The 6,815-nt window shown below is 33.1% G+C and overlaps 1 long non-coding RNA gene across 2 annotated transcripts; it reads right to left on the bottom strand.

Annotated features, from left to right (window-relative positions):
* Positions 1 to 3,262: 3,262 nt before the first annotated feature.
* Positions 3,263 to 5,775, bottom strand: LOC134283275 (uncharacterized). 2 transcript variants are annotated; one of them, XR_009995447.1, is made up of 3 exons: positions 5,717 to 5,775; positions 3,951 to 4,101; positions 3,263 to 3,460 (listed from the first exon to the last, which is right to left on the bottom strand). It is a non-coding gene; the product is annotated as an uncharacterized LOC134283275 (long non-coding RNA). The 2 variants fall into 2 exon arrangements; XR_009995448.1 differs by lacking the exon at positions 5,717 to 5,775 and adding an exon at positions 4,658 to 4,742.
* Positions 5,776 to 6,815: the final 1,040 nt, after the last annotated feature.

Genomic DNA, 6,815 nt, shown 5'->3' with positions numbered 1-6,815 from the left:
TAGCGAAAAAAAATCGTAAATCGAAGGTTTTACAAAGAATGGATCTGTAACTCTCTGCTTTATCTGTCCGACTTTTGTCAAGCAGAGAGCTATAGTTCTGCTGCTATTTTTGTATCAGATCCTTCAAATCTGAAATCTTTTCCAAACAGTGTTTGAATATTTACAAAGAAGGTTTTTTTTGTTGTAATAAAGGAGCCTAAATTAAATATTTTGGAGACTAGGGTAGTTTATTTAAAATTTGATATTTTGGAATCATTCTAATTTGTAGGGTTTAATTTTTGCAGGTAAGAAAAGTTGTATTGGTTTGTATGATCGTAATTTCGTGCATGCACTGAGTAACTGAAATATTCAGACGAATCAATGTATAAATTTATATATTGGCAATGTAGTTGGTCGCTTCAAAAGAAATCCACGAAAGTTTGTCACCCAAGAACCATCTTAATTCCAAACGCTTTTTTTAGGATACACGCATAAAGTTTCTTTATTTATCGTCGCTTACTTAATCATTAACCTTATCTTTAATTTGATTCTTGTTTCTTTTCTTTGTTTAGAAATTAATTACCCAGTACATGTATTGATTCTTTTTGTCTTTAGAAGAAGTCAGCAAAAAAATTAAATTTTTAAAACTAAACTTTTCGATAGAAGGGAGAAAAAGATTTTGCAATGGCATTTATGAAAACCTATGTATGCACAGAATTTTAACATCTCTCTTCCGACATGAGCTGCTGACGCTTTTACTTTTTTTGCACGTCTAATCATATTTACATTTAGTTCGAATGTATCTTTTGAAGTTTTCTTGTAATTGTGTGTGCTTACACATGATTTACAAATTTTTAAAGATAACATTCAATTCAATGAATGTGTAAATACTGTATAGAAAAGTTTAAACATTATGTAAATCATAGTATTCTGGAACTCTGAAGCCGTTGACATATTAAAACCTCTGGGTATTCAAGTAATATGTAATAAGGATGACCAAGAAGCATATATTAAGACGGTCTTATAAAATTAAAATTCTTTATTACAGAGAATGGCCCTGTTTCTTTAAAGCATGATATAATAATTTTTATTTCACTTATTTGATATATTCTTCCATTTTAGTCATGCTTAACAATTATACCACATACTTTATTTTCTATTCTGGCAAAACAACTCTATTTTATTTATCTAGGTTATTGAAAATGATATGGTGGAATAATTTTTATTCGTGGGGTTTAATTTTTGCAAGTAAGTAAAAATTGCATTTGTTTGTATGGTTGTACATGTAATTTGGTACAATGGGTAACTGCAATATTCAGACAATTCAATGTATAAATATATTAGACAAAGGAATTGTTCGCCTCCAAGGAAATCCACGGGAGTTTTTCACCCAAGAACCACCTTAATTCCAAACACTTTTTTCGAGGATACACGCATTAAGTTTCTGTATTTATTGTTTCTTACTTAATCATTAACCTTATCTTTTTAATTTGGTCCTTGGTTCTTGTTTCTTTTTCGTTGTTTAGACATTAATTACCTAGTACATGTAATAATTTTTTGGTCTTTAGAAGTCAGCATTTGTTCCTGGTGAATAATTGACTATATGATTTTCCTTCGGAATACCGTCTAACACCTTATTTCATGAAAGTTATTGTATTTATAGAAAATCTCTCCAAGCTTTATATTTCAGGCATGTAATTTCAGCGATATGCTTTTATGTAGATGGTTATTTCTTTTTTCCTTTTATGGGTGCGGGCTTTTGCACATTCCAATACTTGGTTGTTCTCAGGACTTGACACGATTTAAAATAATGTACATGTTTTGTTTCTGCAGAACAAAATATAAGATGTTTTTCGCTAACATCGTTGATTTTAAATACATGTTTATTAAATTTACGTGACCGTGAAGTGTCGAACCTAAGGAAATATATGATCTTATTAAATTTAAATTAAGCATGGAAATTAGAGTTTACATTACTATAAATTGCATTTATATTCGACATATTTTGATTTGTAGAACATGTTTGACTTTCAGAAATTCGAAATGTGGCCGATCAAAAAATAAAATGAGATGTACATAATAGCTTTATATGACAAAGATTCTCTGTAAATATCGCTTACTTTCAATCATTAGTATAAGAGGGGTTGCAGAGAGAGAAAGGGGAACCCATGCCAAGAGGACGTATAAGTACATACAGACGGACGAACAGAACGGACACATCCTTCACAATATAATATAAACCTTGACTTTCAAGTTGGGGTTTAATAAGATTGTGGTTATTGCCTTAATCACATAATATTTGGTAAAAATTGATTAAGGTGAAAGTGAATAATCTGAAATGTTCAGTGCAAAAAGATCAAGTTCATGTGCCGTTGCGCCGCAAGATGCCCAAAAAAAAATTCAATAGAAGGGAAAAACAATGATCCTGCGATGCACTGGGTGAAAAAAGTGGTTTCCCATCACGGGAAACTTTATGGAAACCACATGGAAACCTCAAGTTTACATCATGTTTCCCAGTGGTTTCCGTAGCGGATGCTAGGTTATTCCGCCAAGTTTCCGTGACACGGAAACCCCCTACGCTCCGATTCCATAAGGTATCCCGAACCACGGAAACCTCTGTAAACCTGAAGTTTCCCGAACATCCATGTAGTTTCCCGTAATGGGAAACCTGAAGATTCCACTGGTTTCCAGAATTAGGAAACTTGATGGAATGGAGCGTAGGGGGTTTCCGTGGAATGGAAACTTGGTGGAATCTTTAGGTTTCCTTTTACGGGAAACTACATGGAAGCTCGGGAAACCTCACGATTCCTTAAGTTTCCTTGACTCAGGAAACCATATGGAATCGGAGCGTAGTGGTTTCCGTGGAATGGAAACTTGATGGAATCTTTAGGTTTCCTTATACGGGAAACTACATGGAAGCTCGGGAAACCTCATGATTCCTAAAGTTTCCTTGACTGAGGAAACCATATGGAATCGGAGCGTAGTGGTTTCCGTGGAATGGAAACTTGATGGAATCTTAAGGTTTTCTTTTATGGGAAACTACATGGAAGCTCATGAAACCTTATGATTCCTGAAGTTTCCTTGACTCAGGAAACTATATGGAACTTGTGTAGCACTTTCTGTGTGGCGGAAAGTTTGTGGAATTATCTGGAGTCCCATTCCTGGTGGAAATTATTGGGAAACTTCAAGATTCCCTAACTTTTCTAAAGGAAGCAATGTGAAATAATGCGTATTCTTTCAAAAATCTATCAAAAAAATTTATTACATGTAAAAGAAAAAAGCATTACCATTTTATATGTTTAATAATTCATTTGATGTACAAAAACTGTAACTGAATTTTTCAATGATATCAAAATATTAAATAAATTCATATATCTTAGATAAACAATGGAACAGTCTTTCACATTTAAGTCCATTCATAAGGGTCATTAAGTACTTCTTTCAACATCAGTTTCCTGGTTTTCTTCACGTCACCTATGATCTGCAATATTCATAAAAAATTATTATATGATGACAGAATTATAATGCTTGAATATAACTTAGAAATCTGAAAGATCAGTCAATGTCCTTTAATATCCCAATATCAATAATTACTTTCCATGACCATGATACATATGATTTCAGCATTTAATGTTTCTCTTTTATATTAAATGCTTTATGATAAGTGAAAAAAATAACATAATATAAATAATGTTTTCAGCCTTATTATGTCATTGAAAATATATTACTACATGTAACTCATACCAAGAACCCTGCTTTAAGTTTGATTAGTTTGAGAGAAAACATACCCTTTATAATAACAAAAATATTAGGGAGAGATTTTTTTTTAATTTTGATATTCCACCTAGAAATTGATTGAAGATCATTACAGACCCTCCACCCCATTGCACAAAAGCTAGATTACACCAGGGGAGAAATATACTCTGGACTACGGTTTTAAATAAAGATATACAGTAGATTTTGATACTGACCTTTGACCTAGAAAATTAGTCCAAGGTCACTCTTCATCCTCTATCCACAGGCTCTCTGTAGTTTAAGTTTGAGAGAGAAATATGCACAGAACAAGTGATTTCAGATGGAGTGATGGGTAGACACTGTCTTAGGGCATCCACAGAACAGGACCTAAAAATAATGCAATATATATGTATTACAGTATATATACACATGTACTTGTATGTTAATGATTTATCATATGCTGCATTGGACACATATGATTTTATCATGGTTTAAGTATACATGTATCTTATGAGTAATTTTATACCGGTATTGCATGTATGCTTAGTTTATTTAAGAAATAAATAACAAGTTTATAAACTTCAATGGGAGAGATACCACATAATTTTTTTTTTACATATATTGACCAACATTATTTACATCCATTCATCATGTTCATGAATTGGCTGATCAAAATTCAGTCAGTTTTAGATCTATATGATATACCATAAAGGACTTTCACATTTACAAAAGTTATTCCCCTTCGCTGGGTCGATCTGGGGTCAACCTACTTAAAACGCTGTTTTCCCTCTTTAACCGTATCAACTTTGAGGGACAATGTCTTAGAAATAAAATTTGTATGAACATATTCATTATGATTTTCATGTTGCCCCCATAATCTGGCAATACAGATATCGTAATTGTCCATATTTTTGAAGATTGAAAATATTAACAAGTAACTTACAAAGGACAAAGTGGGAAAAATGAGCGATATATTGACAATTGGAGAAAACTCTAAGGAATGTGAAATTCGTCTATTGGTGATGACAATTCCTGTTTTAATGTCACTGAAAAATTAAGAGACATTTAAAATTTAAGCCCTATTGTCATACACGCATGTAGTTTTTTCATCCATATAACCTTTTAGTATCATAAAATTTACCAAAATTTAATACTTCAAATAATTTCATTGAATATCTATAAAATAAAAGAAACTCTAAAAACTTAGTGACTTGCAGAAATTATTCCTTGAAGAGAAAAAAATCTCTTCGCCCAAGAAAAGATAACTCACTCGGATGACAATAGGGTAGTAGCCGAGGCCTTCAGATTGCACTCGGAGGGCCTCGGGTACTACCCTATTGTCATCCGAGTGAGTTATCTTTTCTTGGGCGAAGAGATTCACATTGTGCAGAAAGCAGGGATTTTCGTTAGATAAAAGCTATTTTGGATGGATATATTTGGAATATTTTAGCCTGGATAAGTACTAGGACATCATTTGTGCTAGTTCATTTCAGGATTTGTGTAACTTTTCTCAAGTAAGTTGTTTTTTGACTTAGTTTAAAAATCGTGTGCTACTTTCGATTCTTCCCTTGTGTATTTTTATATGTGAAGTAGAGAACAGAGTGGGTAAGATGCCCCTGTGATTAAAGTAGAACTCTTTAGTGTGCAGTTTTTAGAGCTTCCTTTAAGTAATCAAAATACTGACCAGCAAGAAATCAGTTAATAAGCATTTCCTTTTTTTCATTCAAATTTTTGGAGAGATCTCAGAGTTTTTTCCTGTTCAATTCAGGTTCAAGACGACAAAGTTTTATTGAAGTGTATGTATTAGAGAACTGATTGTATGTCAATCATAGCAATACACACATAACATGGAGGGGGCAAATTGTTTCAGCCCTAGCTTTTACATACAACTTCTTGTAGCTCACAGCTGATATACCACAGTTCAGTATTTAAATAAAATGTAGAATCTTTTTTTTCAGGCAATTGTCATATACATACTAATCATGAATGAATTACCACTTACCAAATGACCACATCCTGAATCATCATACATTTTCTATGATTTTATCTCACTGGTTTTCTTTAAAGTCACACAGTTTTCTTCTCTGAAATGATAAATTATGTCCAGGTACTATTGCATTCTAATTCAAACTAATTATGTAATAGCATTAGCAACAACCGGGATGGAAGAAAAAATAACAAAAGTCTCTGTCGAGACTGTAGCTCTACTGGTTTGTACTTATCAAAAACTGATGCACAGAATTATGTATCTTAGTCATGTTAGTATAGTCTACTTGTGTGCCAAGTTATATTGAAATCAGACTAAAATTTAAGGAGGAGTAGTGTTTGCAGATAGACGGACAGACAAACAGACGGACGGACGCATTACTATCGCATAAGCTCTTCTGGTCTCTGACAAGTAGAGCTAAAAACAAGATGCGCTTGTGAAACACAGCAACAAAGTTCGAAAATGCAATTTTTTTTTAGCATACAGGTGACAGTCAAGATCACATAATCATTGTCCTTGTTGCCATTTGAAAGCACTTCATTAGTGGAGTATACATACTAAATATGAAGCCACTATCTCATATACAGTGATATAGTTCTAAAGTTATGGTGAAGGTTTAAGTTGACAACAGACACTCAGACAGACACACAGATATACAGTTATGGCAAAAGTTTGAACATTATAACTTGGTATACACACAGCCACTTCGAGGTATCAAGGGTAAAATTCACAGCACAGCGGGACTGCATTTTGACTTCGAGGGATCAAGGGTTTCAAGAGGTCAGGAGTTCGAGAAATCAAGAGCAAATCTGCTTAGTTATATAGTAAAAAAATCAGGACCGGAGACTCACTTCAAGCGATCAAGAACTTCCGAGAAATCGAAGTTCAAGCCATCAAGAGTTACCTGTATATACACGATATAAGAAGCATGTTATTATTTGCAATTTTGACCTAATGACAGCTAAATCTGTTCAGTAAGACAATACCGTGTACATGTATGTAAGTAGTTTTATTGTGCATGATTATTTACTTATTTTCTTGATCTTCTCAACTTGAAGTGTTCTGTATTTTATTACCAAGTTTGTAATAAACATAATGAAACATACCCTTTCCC

The sequence above is a fragment of the Saccostrea cucullata genome, unplaced genomic scaffold, assembly GCF_032062105.1.
Source record: "Saccostrea cucullata isolate Sc308-1 unplaced genomic scaffold, CSIRO_AGI_Scuc_v1 ctg5312, whole genome shotgun sequence".
NCBI lineage: Eukaryota > Metazoa > Mollusca > Bivalvia > Ostreida > Ostreidae > Saccostrea > Saccostrea cuccullata.
The sequence above is the reverse complement of the archived record's forward strand: the minus strand, read 5'-3'. Positions and strand labels throughout refer to the sequence as shown.